Below are 13,141 nucleotides of genomic sequence, written 5' to 3' on the forward strand. Positions count from 1 at the left end.
CCCTAAACCTGGAGCTACCAGGAGATTGGTCATTACCTTGCAATACAGATAGTTTCTACTTACCTTGGCACATGACATTCCCTTGGCTGGGCATCAGGCCAAAGTAAAACTTGGGACAGGCTTGTTCCCCTGTTTCACTGGCCTCATATGTCAGAGGACACTTCTATTTACCTTGGCACATGACATTCCCTTGGCTGGGCATCAGGGCCAAAGTAAAACTTGGGACAGGCTTGTTCCCCTGTTTCACTGGCCTCATATGTCAGAGGACACTAAAGAGTTTTGTGGCTCTTGTGTGACCTGCCAAGCCAGTGGCAAGACTGGTGGCACTCCAAAGGCCCCCTTAATTTCACTTCCTGTAGATGGGGTGCCCTTTGAAAGGGTAGGGGTTGACATAGTTGGCCCCCTTGACCCTCCAACAGCTTCAGGAAGTAGGTTTATCCTGGTGGTAGTGGACCATGCCCCCAGGTACCCTGAAGCCATCCCATTAAGGACCACTACAGCTCCTGCAGTGGCAAAGGCCCTTCTGGGAATCTTTTCTAGAGTGGGCTTCCCTAAGGAAGTGGTGTCAGACAGAGGTAGTAAATTCATGTCTGCATACCTCAAAGCAATGTAGAAGGAGTGTGGTGTAACTTACAAGTTCACTACTCCTCATCATCCACAAACAAATGGTCTGGTTGAGAGGTTTAATAAAACTCTCAAAGGTATGATAATGGGACTCCATGAAAAACTCAGAAGGAGATGGGATGTCCTGTTACCTTGCCTCCTTTTTGCTTACAGGTCGGTACCCCAAAAAGGAGTGGGCTTTAGCCCCTTTGAACTCCTCTTTGGGCACCCTGTGAGAGGTCCCCTTGCTCTTGTTAAGGAGGGTTGGGAACAACCTTTAGAAGCTCCTAAACAGGACATTGTGGATTATCTACTTGGCCTAAGATCACAAATGGCTGAGTACATGAAAAAGGCCAGTAAAAACCTTCAGGCCAGCCAGGAGGTGCAAAAGCAATGGCATGACCAGAAGGCTGTCCTGACTCAGTACCACCCAGGACAGAAGTTGTGGGTATTGGAGCCTGTGGCCCCAAGAGCACTCCAGGACAAATGGAGTGGACCCCATCTCATTGTTGAGAAAAAGGGTGAGGTTACCTATTTAGTAGACCTTGGCACTGCCAGGAGTCCCCTTAGGGTGCTCCATGTCAACCGCCTGAAACCCTACTATGACAGGGCTGATCTCACCCTGCTCATGGCAACTGATGAGGGACAGGCAGAAGAGAGTGACCCTCTTCCTGATCTCTTCTCCACCACTGAAGCTGATGGCTTGGTGGAGGGAGTAGTACTTGCAGATTGTCTTACTGCTGAGCAGAAAGGTAACTGTATAAATCTTTTAAGTCAATTTTCTGAACTCTTCTCACTGATACCAGGAACCACTACTTGGTGTGAGCATACAATCAACACTGGAAACATGATAACCTGTCAAAAGTAAGATTTATGGGCAGCCTGACCATGTCAGGGACTGCATTAAACAAGAGGTTCAGAAAATGTCAGACTTAGGAGTGATTGAGCCTTCAGAAAGCCCATGGGCTAGCCCAGTGGTGCTTGTCCCTAAACCTCACAGTAAGGATGGTAAAAGGGAGATGAGGTTTTGTGTTGACTATAGAGGGCTCAACCAAGTAACCAAGACAGATGCTCACCCTATACCCAGGGCAGATGAGCTGATTGATACACTGTCTTCTGCAAAGTATCTGAGCACTTTTGATTTAACTGCAGGGTATTGGCAGATTAAGTTATCAGAAGATGCAAAACCTAAAACTGCATTCTCAACCATTGGAGGGCACTATCAGTTCACTGTGATGCCCTTTGGTCTGAAGAATGCACCTGCCACTTTTCAAAGGTTGGTGAACACAGTCCTGCAAGGGTTGGAAGCTTTTAGTGCAACATATCTGGATGATATAGCTGCCTTTAGCTCCACCTGGGATGATCACCTGGTCCACATGTGGAAAGTTTTGGAGGCCCTGCAAAAGGCAGGCCTCACTATCAAGGCCTCAAAGGGCCAGATAGGGCAGGGGAAAGTGGTTTATCTGGGCCACCTGGTAGGTGGGAAACAGATTGCACCACTGCAGGGGAGGATCCAGACCATTATGGAATGGGCTCCCCCTACAATTCAAACCCAGGTGAGAGCCTTTTTAGGCCTCACAGGGTACTATAGGAGGTTTATTAAGAATTATGGCTCCGTTGCAGCTCCTCTTAATGACCTCACTAGTAAAAAGATGCCTAAAAAGGTATTGTGGACAGCTAACTGTCAAAAAGCTTTTGATGAGCTCAAACAGGCCATGTGCTCTGCACCGGTCATAAAAAGCCCTTGCTACTCCAAAAAGTTCATAGTCCAGACTGATGCTTCTGAATTAGGGGTTGGGGCAGTGCTATCCCAGCTTAATACTGAGGGCCAGAATCAACCTGTTGCTTTTATCAGCAGGAGGTTGACCCCTAGAGAAAAGCGTGGTCTACTATAGAAAGGGAGGCCTTTGCTGTGGTCTGGGCACTGAAAAAGTTTAGACCATACCTGTTTGGTCCTCACTTTATTGTTCAAACAGACCACAAACCTCTACTTTGGCTAAAACAAATGAAAGGTGAAAACCCTAAATTGTTGAGGTGGCCCATATCCCTACAGGGAATGGACTATACGATGGAACATAGACCTGGGAGTACCCACTCCAATGCAGATGGACTCTCCAGATATTTCCACTTAGACAATGAAGACTCATCTGGGCAAGGTTAGCCTTATTGTCCCTCGTTTGGTGGGGGTGTTGTGTAGGAAAGTACCATCTTGCCTGGCATGTAACCCCCATTTTTACTGTATGTATGTTTGTTTTTGCCTGTGTCACTGGGATCCTGCTAGCCAGGACCCCAGTGCTCATAAAGTATGCCCTCTATGTGTTCCCTGAATGGTGCCTAACTGTATCACTGAAGCTCTGCTAACCAGAACTTCAGTGTTTATGCTCTCTCTGCTTTTAAAATTGTCACTGCAGGCTAGTGACTAATTTTACCAATTCTGATTGACACACCTGAACACCCTTATAATTCCCTAGTATATAGTACCTAGGTACCCAGGGTATTGGGGTTCCAGGAGATCCCTATGGGCTGCAGCTTTTCTTTTGCCACCCATAGGGAGCTCAGACAATTCTTACACAGGACTGCCACTGCAGCCTGAGTGAAATAACGTCCACGTTATTTCACAGCCATTTTACACTGCACTTAAGTAACTTATAAGTCACCTGTATGTCTAACCCTCACTTAGTGAAGGTTAGGTGCAAAGTTACTTAGTGTGTGGGCACCCTGGCACTAGCCAAGGTGCCCCCACATTGTTCAGGACAAATTCCCCAGACTTTGTGAGTGCGTGGACACCATTACATGCGTGCACTACATATAGGTCAATACCTATATGTAGCGTCACAATGGTAACTCCGAACATGGCCATGTAACATGTCTAGGATCAAGGCATTGTCACCCCCAATACCATTCTGGTATTGGGAGGGCAATTCCATGCATTCTCGGGTCTCCAGCATAGAGCCCGGGTACTGACAAACTAACTTTCCGGGGTTTTCTCTGCAGCTACTGCTGCTGCCAACCCTCAGACAGATTTCTACCCCCCTGGGGCCTGGGCAGCCCAGTCCCAGGAAGGCAGAACAAAGGATTTCCTCTGAGAGAGGGTGTCACACCCTCTCCCTTTAGAAATAGGTGTGAAGGGCCTGAGAGGAGTAGCTTCTCCTGGCCTCTGGAAATGCTTTGAAGGGCACAGATGGTGCCCTCCTTGCATAAGCCAGTCTACACCGGTTCAGGGACCCCCCAAGGCCTGCTCTGGTCCGAACCTGGACAAAGGAAAGGGGAGTGACCATTCCCCTGACCAGCACCTCCGAGGGGAGGTGCCCAGAGCGTCCAGTGTGTCCCAGACCTCTTCTATCTTGGATGCAGAGGTGTGAGGGCACAATGGACAGCTCTGAGTGGCCAGTGCCAGCAGGTGACGTCAGAGACCCCCACTGGTAGGTGCTTACATTTCTCTGTAGCCAATCCTCCTCTGAGGGTTAACTAGGGTCTCTCCTGTGGGTATCTCACAAGATAACGAATGCAAAACTCACCAGAGTTCCTCTGCACTTCCCTCTTCGACTTCTGCCAAGGATCGACCGCTGACTGCTCCAGGACGCCTGAAAAACCACAACAAAGTAGCAAGAAGACTGCCAGCAACATTCTAGCGCCTCATCCTGCCGGCTTTCTCGACTGTTTCTTGGTGGTGCATGCTCTGGGAGCTGTCTGCCTTCACCCTGCACTGGAAGCCAAGAAGAAATCTCCTGTGGGTCGACGGAATCTTCCCCCTGCCAACGCAAGCACCAAACTTCTGCATCACCGGTCCTCTGGGTCCCCTCTCATCCTGACGAGCGTGGTCCCAGGAACACAGGAGCTGGGTCCAAGTGTCCCCGACAGTCCAGTGGCCCTTCTGTCCAAATTTGGTGGAGGTAAGTCCTTGCCTCCCCACGCCAGACAGTAATCCAGTGTACTACGTGAACTGCAGCTGCTAGGGCTTCTGTGCACTTTTGCAAGACTTCCTTCGTGCACAGCCTAGCCCAGGTCCCCAGCACTCCGTCCTGCATTGCCCAACTCGCTGAGTTGGACTCCGACTTCGTGGGACCCTCTTTTGTTGTGCTGAGTCGACTGTCGTGCTCAGATCTTCTGAACGCCTGTTGAGGTGATTCTGCGGGTGCTGCCTGCTTCTGCATGGGCTCTCTGTGTTGCTGAGTACCCCCTCTGTCTCCTCCGCCAAGGGGCGACCTCCTGGTCCTTCCTGGGCCCTGGCAGCACCCAAAATCCTCAACCGCGACTCTTGCAGCTAGCAAGGCTTGTTTGTGGTCTTTCTGTGTGGAAACAACTCTGCATCCTCCAGCACGCCATCTTCTGACCAAAGGAGAAGTTCCTGGCACCTTCCGTTGTTGCAGAATCTTCGGCTTCTTCCACCCAGAGGCAGCCCTTTTGCACCTTCATCCGGGGTTTAGTGGGCTCCTGCCCGCCCTGGACACTTGCGTGACTCTTGGACTTCGTCTCCTTCCCTTACAGGTCCTCAGGTCCAGGAATCCGTCTTCAGTGCTTTGCAGTCAGTTGTTGTTCTTGCAGAATCCCCTATCTCGACTTTACTGTCTTTCTGGGGTAGTAAGGTAGCTTTACTCCTACTTTTCAGGGTCTTGGGGTGGGGTATCTTGGACACCCTTAGTGTTTTCTTACACTCCCAGCAACCCTCTACACACTACACTAGGCCTGGGGTCCATTCGTGGATCGCATTCCACTTTTGGAGTATATGGTTTGTGTTGCCCCTAGGCCTATTTTCTCCTATTGCATTCTATTGTGTTCTACAGTGTTTGCACTACTTTTCTAACTGTTTACTTACCTGATTTGGTTTGTGTATATTTTGTGTATATTACTTACCTCCTAAGGGAGTATATCCTCTGAGATACTTTTGGCATATTGTCACTAAAATAAAGTACCTTTATTTTTAGTAACTCTGAGTATTGTGTTTTCTTATGATATAGTGCTAAGTGATATAAGTGGTATGGTAGGAGCTTTGCATGTCTCCTAGTTCAGCCTAAGCTGCTCTGCTATAGCTATCTCTATCAGCCTAAGCTGCTAGAACACCTCTAATCTATTAATAAGGGATAACTGGACCTGGCACAAGGTGTAAGTACCACAAGGTACCCACTACAAGCCAGGCCAGCCTCCTACACTGATGGACAGAGCATCAGAGCACATTCACAAGACTTCAAACAAGTAATGTAATTGACAATGATCTAAACAGCAAGCCACAAGATAATTATTTTTTATAATGACCAAGACAGATAATAACAGAGAAATGTAGGAGTGACAAGAGAATGACCAATGAAAACTGGAGGCCAAGAGACACTTTCTCCCACACCTTATTACATAAAATACTTGACATATGTGTAGCAAAAGGAATATATTCTGACAAAAAGAAGACAAAAACTCTTTGATTTTCTTGAGGAAAAGCCAAAACATTGGCATTAGTACAAAAACTAGTCTGAACCATTATCACATGATGTAAGACAAGGGAAATTGGCAAGAATGACAAAGAAATATGTTGAACGACAATATCTAAAATAGTAATCATGTACCAAATGATTTTCCTTTAGTGACAGTTATCTGAACTGTCACAATAAAGTTAAATTATATTGCACTGGATATATATATTTACACCTGAGAACAGTCATAACAAGAACCAGTTTATAGCAACATTGTGGATAGGAACTGTGGGTGTCTGACCTGAAATAATGGGGATGACAACACAGGTTAAATCTGAACTTCATGATGGATTAAAAACCATGCTACCTTGTGAACGACGGACAAAAGTTGCTGATAACGAGAATTACATCCCACTGAGCCAAATGGTAAGAGAATACCTTGAGCACCAAAGCTGCGGGTTTAATTTTGGAGTCCAAAAACCTCACCAAAATGGTAAGATAGTCACAAGAAACCATGAAAAAAAACATGACCCAAAACTTAACTTCAAAAACACTATACAACAACACAGAAAAAGAAAACTCAAACATGAAAAATTACCTCACAGCCATGAGTATATCAGAAAGTGTAGTAAGGGTCTGGCACTGATTGGTGATAGAGAGGGGACTTGTAACGGGGTGTATTCATGCAAACAACATGTATGTATGTGATATAATAATAGATATTAAAAAAGGGAGTTGTTTTCCGAACCTGCCTTCAGGACAAAAAAAGTCGCCTGGACTAACATTGTATCAAAGGAACAAGTGTAGATCGAATTGACAGAGGTCCTCTGCTAACCTGAGGAAAACTGGGTTGCTCATATTACTGTAAAATATGTTAACAGATTGCCGCTGGGGATGGGTATGGAAGTAGCGATCATACATCATAAAAAGAACAATGTAGGAGAAAACTTGGGGTGACTTGTTTTTGCTCTTTTCTCAATCTTTACAAAGAAGAGTGAAATGTTTCACAAACCATGACAGCAGTGACATTTAAATGTTTACCTTTATCATCTCCTACCTCTAAAAATAAGATAAAAAGTAACCAAGAATATTATGCCCAATAAAGCGGACATAACGCTGGCATGTGGTAGCTAAATACTGTAAGTAAGCGCACTTTAAACCTACCATTCAGTAAGGTCTTAAAGGCATCAACGTTGCATAGAGAACTAAAGTTCTACAAAGAGTCTGGGCTATGAGTTTTGCAAGAACGCCATTGCATGTATTCTTTTCCATATTTTCAGGCAATACTGAGGCAGAAACACTTGTTATAGTGAGAATATGTGCAGTATATGGTAACCATCAAATTTAGAGAAAAGACTAATGCTTCTTTTTTTTGTAAATAGTTATATTCACAATAGTATATACATAATGTTACATAGCTATATTACAGCTCATCATGCCCATTTTAAGACAATTTTTCTCAAGAGACTTTGAGATATATGGGTTTGGGACTTTTGAAAACCTTTTTTCAACTCAAACTCATCAAAGTTGCCAGGAATCATTCTCAAACTCATGCTTCTTGGTTTCTACAAGGATCAGGTCCAGGTCCACTCACACACACATTCCGAGCCAGTTAAGACATAGTTTTCCAAGAGTCTTAGTAGGTTACAGTAGTGGCACAAACATGCACAGTCCTAGAAGAACTACGGAAGGGGACTGACATATATGGCTCTGAATGCAAGCTTGGGCCAGCAGGGTCAGCTATTGTTTTCACTTCTGAGTTATGAGAGACAGTGGCAATTAAAAGGAAAGCAAGCATGTAGTAGTGTGGTTGGCAGCAGAGGTTGGTGGGCTCTCTCTGTAGTGTACTTTCCATTTAGGTAGGACTCTACCAGTTTCCCATCCTCCCCTCTATCTTTCTCCATTTGTGTGCTACTTACCAGTTGGTGTTCCTTCATCACGTTGATACAATTACCAAAGACTCCCAGACTGAGGTCCAGCTTCATTGATGCGCCCTACCTTTTGGTTCTCTGGCTGTATCCTGGTAGCTGGAGGACTAGTTGCAGTGCTTTCTCTACCCATACCCATATTCACTAAGACCCATATAGAGTCTGACCAATGAAAACTGGAGGCCAAGAGACACTTTATCCCACACCTTATTACATAAAATACTTGACATATGTGTAGCAAAAGGAATATATTCTGACAAAAAGAAGACACAAACTCTTTTATTTTCTTGAGGAAAAGCCAAAACATTGGCATTAGTACAAAAACTAGTCTGAACCATTATCACATGATGTAAGACAAGGGAAATTGGCAAGAATTACAAAGAAATATGTTGAACGACAATATCTAAAATAGTAATCATGTACCACAGTGTTTCCCAAAGTGTGTGCCGTGGCTCCCTGGTGCGCCATCAGAACTCACCAGGGGCGCCGCACACTTCTAAAGAACACTGAAATGCTTTCATTTTCATAATACCGTAGGGCCCCATTCTAAAAATACATCACATTTAGAATGAGGCTTTACAGGAGTATGAAAACGAAAGAATCACAGGGGAATTAAATCGAACTTGTTAGGGTTTTGCAATGTTATGTTGTAAAGTGTAAAACCCATCAAGTTTGATTTGTTTCCACTGCGAGTCTCTCTTTCATACTAAGGTACAGCTAACAAGGCTGCATGGTAGTATGACAGAGAAAGACTTGCAGTGGAAACAAATCAAACTTGATGGATTTGACAATAGACATCATAACATTGCAAAACCTAACAAGTTTGATTTATCTGCACTGCAATTCTTTCTGTTTCATACTACTGTACGGCTCCATTCTAAGGACAAGTTACGTTTAGAATGGAACCGAACAGTAGTATTAAAAAGAAAGAATCACAGTGGAAATAAATCAAATTTGTTAGGGTTTTGCAATGTTACATAGTAAATTGTAAAACCCATCAAGTTTGATTTGTTTCCACTCAGTGTTTAAATATTTATAAATAAAAACATGCCTGAAAGCTCTCCTCTGAAACATGTGGCTGCTGCAGTTAAATATGCATGCACAGAATATTGAGGCAGCAGTAATCCTAAAGCCATCTTGGGCCTCTTCAATCCATTTACAGCCTCTCCCTGCCCCTTCAGCTCACTCTTGCATCTTTCTCCCAATGTGGAGCTTTTACGTCCTTCTTTTTCTTCATCCTTCCCATATGTGCCTTTGCTCACAGTAAATGCCTGATGCAGAAAACTAAGGCCCATATTTATGAAAAGTTTGTGCCGCATTTGCGTCATTTTTTTATGCAAAAGCAGCGCAAACTCACAAAATATAAGTATATTTTGTAAGTCTGCGCTGCTTTTGCGTCACAAAAAATTGCAAATGTAGCACAAACGTTTCATAAATATGGGCCTAAGTGCCAGTCCTTAAAAATAAGTGCTGTGCCCCCCACTGTATACCCAGTGCTTAATTTGTAGATAAAAATGTGATGGTGATGAAAGCTCTCTTTTGAAACAAGCGGATGCTGCATTTAAATGTGCGAGCCTTCTCGGGCCTCTTTAATCCATTTACAGCCACTCCCTACTCCTTCAGCTCACTCATGCAGCTTTCTACTTTCTCCCTTAGTGATGCTTTTTAGTTTCTCTTCCTCCACGTTTCCCATATGTATCTTTTGCTCTTCCTAAATGTCTGATGCAGAAAACCGGAAACCACCTGCTCAAATTAATCCCTGCAGAAAGCACAGGCTCAAATTAAGCACTGTTAGCACTGCGACTCTTTCTCTTTCATACTACCATACGGCTCCATTATAAAGATGTTATGTTTGGAACAGAGCCGTACGGTAGTATGATAAAGAAAGAATCACAGTGCAAAAATCAAACTTGTTAGTGTTTTGCAATGTGCATTTGCAGCCCTGAGTAACCCATGTGGGAATGCCATGTGGGGATGTTATGGAAGCCACAGCTGTCAGCGTCTGGAGTGGTTTGGACTAGCACATGACGTCTTGCCTAATAAATAAAGAGTATGTCCATTTAGGCAGGGTCAGGCCCAATCAGGACAATGATAGAGCGTCACTTCTGCCAGTGTTCTGCAGCTACTCAAGAAAAGAGGGTAATCATGAAATTACAAAAATGTCAACATTTAAGAGGAAAGCGGGAAATTTAAAAAATAAGAATCGGAGAATGTATTTCTCCCCTTGAGGCCTGAATCAGGTCTATTGTCATATATGGGACTTCCAAGTGTGGTGCTGGAGGATCTGAGATCAAAAATACTAATGTGCTTTTTTTTTTTTAACTTGCCAGGAACAAGGAGAAAGAGCAATGGCAGGCAGAAAGAGTGTGATAAAAATGTTGTGCACTGGCCTTCAGCAGCAGATTACTGGCAGTGCATACTCCAAGCCACTAAAGACAAGTCCCTATCGCAGAAGCCCTTAATCATAGTCATCCCAATTATTTTTTAGGAAGAAAAATTGAAGTGCTCCCAAATCCTGGCTTACATCCCCCCACCCGTCAAAAAAAGTGACATAACAGGGAGCCGCAGCCAATGGCCAATAGGTCAAGGGAGCCACGGGTCGAAAAAGTTTGGGAACCACTGATGTACCAAATGATTTTCCTTTAGTGACAGTTATCTGAACTGTCACAATAAAGTTAACTTATATTGCACTGGATATATATATTTACACCTGAGAACAGTCATAACAAGAACCAGTTTATAGCAACATTGTGGATAGGAACTACCAAGGAACTGTGGGTGTCTGACCTGAAATAATGGGGATGACAACACAGGTTAAATCTGAACTTCATGATGGATTAAAAACCATGCTACCTTGTGAACCACGGACAAAAGTTGCTGATAACGAGAATTACATCCCACTGAGCCAAATGGTAAGAGAATACCTTGAGCACCAAAGCTGCGGGTTTAATTTTGGAGTCAAAAAACCTCACCAAAATGGTAAGATAGTCACAAGAAACCATGAAAAAAAACATGACCCAAAACTTAACTTCAAAAACACTATACAACAACACAGAAAAAGAAAACTCAAACATGAAAAATTACCTCACAGCCATGAGTATATCAGAAAGTGTAGTAAGGGTCTGGCACTGATTGGTGATAGAGAGGGGACTTGTAACGGGGTGTATTCATGCAAACAACATGTATGTATGTGATATAATAATAGATATTAAAAAAGGGAGTTGTTTTCCGAACCTGCCTTCAGGACAAAAAAAGTCGCCTGGACTAACATTGTATCAAAGGAACAAGTGGAGATCGAATTGACAGAGGTCCTCTGCTAACCCTGAGGAAAACTGGGTTGCTCATAGTAGTGTGCTTGGCAGCAAAGGTTGGTGGGCTCTCTCTGTAGTGTACTTTCCATTTAGAGATATATGGGGTCGGGACTTTTGAAAACCTTTTCTCAACTCAAACTCATCAAAGTTGCCAGGAATCATTCTCAATCTCATTCTTCTTGGTTTCTACAAGGATCAGGTCCAGGTCCACTCACACACACATTCCGAGCCAGTTAAGACATAGTTTTCCAAGAGTCTTAGTAGGTTACAGTAGTGGCACAAACATGCACAGTCCTAGAAGAACTACGGAAGGGGACTGACATATATGGCTCTGAATGCAAGCTTGGGTCAGCAGGGTCAGCTATTGTTTTCACTTCTGAGTTATGAGAGACAGTGGCAATTAAAAGGAAAGCAAGCATGTAGTAGTGTGCTTGGCAGCAGAGGTTGGTGGGCTCTCTCTGTAGTGTACTTTCCATTTAGGTAGGACTCTACCAGTTTTCCATCCTCCCCTCTATCTTTCTCCATTTGTGTGCTACTTACCAGTTGGTGTTCCTTCATCACGTTGATACAATTACCAAAGACTCCCAGACTGAGGTCCAGCTTCATTGATGCGCCCTACCTTTTGGTTCTCTGGCTGTATCCTGGTAGCTGGAGGACTAGTTGCAGTGCTTTCTCTACCCATACCCATATTCACTAAGACCCATATAGAGTCTGGAGATGGTGTAATTCAATTTGACTATAGATTTATTTCTAATGTGTTGCTTGGGGTAGCATGTATCTTCATGACTGAAACTTATCACAGTGAGGGTGCACTGTCTTAGGAAGAGAGCCAAATTATCTCGGATCCTGAGAATCCACAACCAGCTTCAAAATGAGTAGTATAAAGATGGACATTATTGATTCAGAAAGAGAAAAACAAAAGAGAAAGATACAGACAACAAAAACATTGTTACTTGGAATATAAATGGCTTGAATACATTTATAAAAAGGTATATAAACCAATTCAAAACTAACAGTCATCATTCAAAAAGCTAATCTAATTGATTCTGAGGCAGGAACACCAAGAAATTGTGGGTAAGATAAGAGTTACATGACAGCTACTCTGCTAAAAGTATACTTCTTAAAAAAATCACTCAATGTCAAGATGAAAAGTGCTAAAAGATAGAGAATATAGATACCTCGTATTAATGCTCCTGTAAATGATATCAGAATGTTATTGATGAATGTGTATTATCCAACTAACAGTTCATCAAACCTGTTCACAGTTCTAAGCAGAGAATTACTGCTTTTAGACAAGGAAAAAGTGATAATAGGAGGAGGAGTTAATGTGTCCTCTTCATAGATAAAACTGGAGATAAACATGATAGGCAACAACACAGTAGAAACGTGTAATACGATAAGGGAAACAGCTGGTTTTAAAAGATATCTGGAGACTTGATAACTCTACAGAGAAATACTTTACTTTCTCCACCTTAGTATGGCACCATACATATCTCTCTGATCATGTCCCTATTGTTATAAAATGTCATATCACTTTTCTCTAATAACATTTTGCTCTTGAAAGCCTAATGAATTGATCCATAGAGCTAAACACCCAATAACATATGTTCAAAGGGAAATTCATGATTTATTTTCTCAGAAAGGCAGCTCCAGCCCCAGATATTAATACTGTTTGGCAACCTCCAAAACTTTATATTAGAGATTTACTAATAGTCAAAGTTTCAAAAATAAAAAGGAGTGTCAGAAGGAATTAAAGAAACTAGAAGAAGAGCTAAAGAGACTGGAAAAAAGCTACTGCCTGAAGAAAAATATATATTTGAAAGAACAAATCTCAGAACTTAGAAATTAAATTAAGAAAGACTATACAAAATTGGCTAAGGTCACCTTATTTAGACTA

Source organism: Pleurodeles waltl, chromosome 6 (assembly GCF_031143425.1).
Source record: "Pleurodeles waltl isolate 20211129_DDA chromosome 6, aPleWal1.hap1.20221129, whole genome shotgun sequence".
Taxonomy (NCBI): domain Eukaryota; kingdom Metazoa; phylum Chordata; class Amphibia; order Caudata; family Salamandridae; genus Pleurodeles; species Pleurodeles waltl.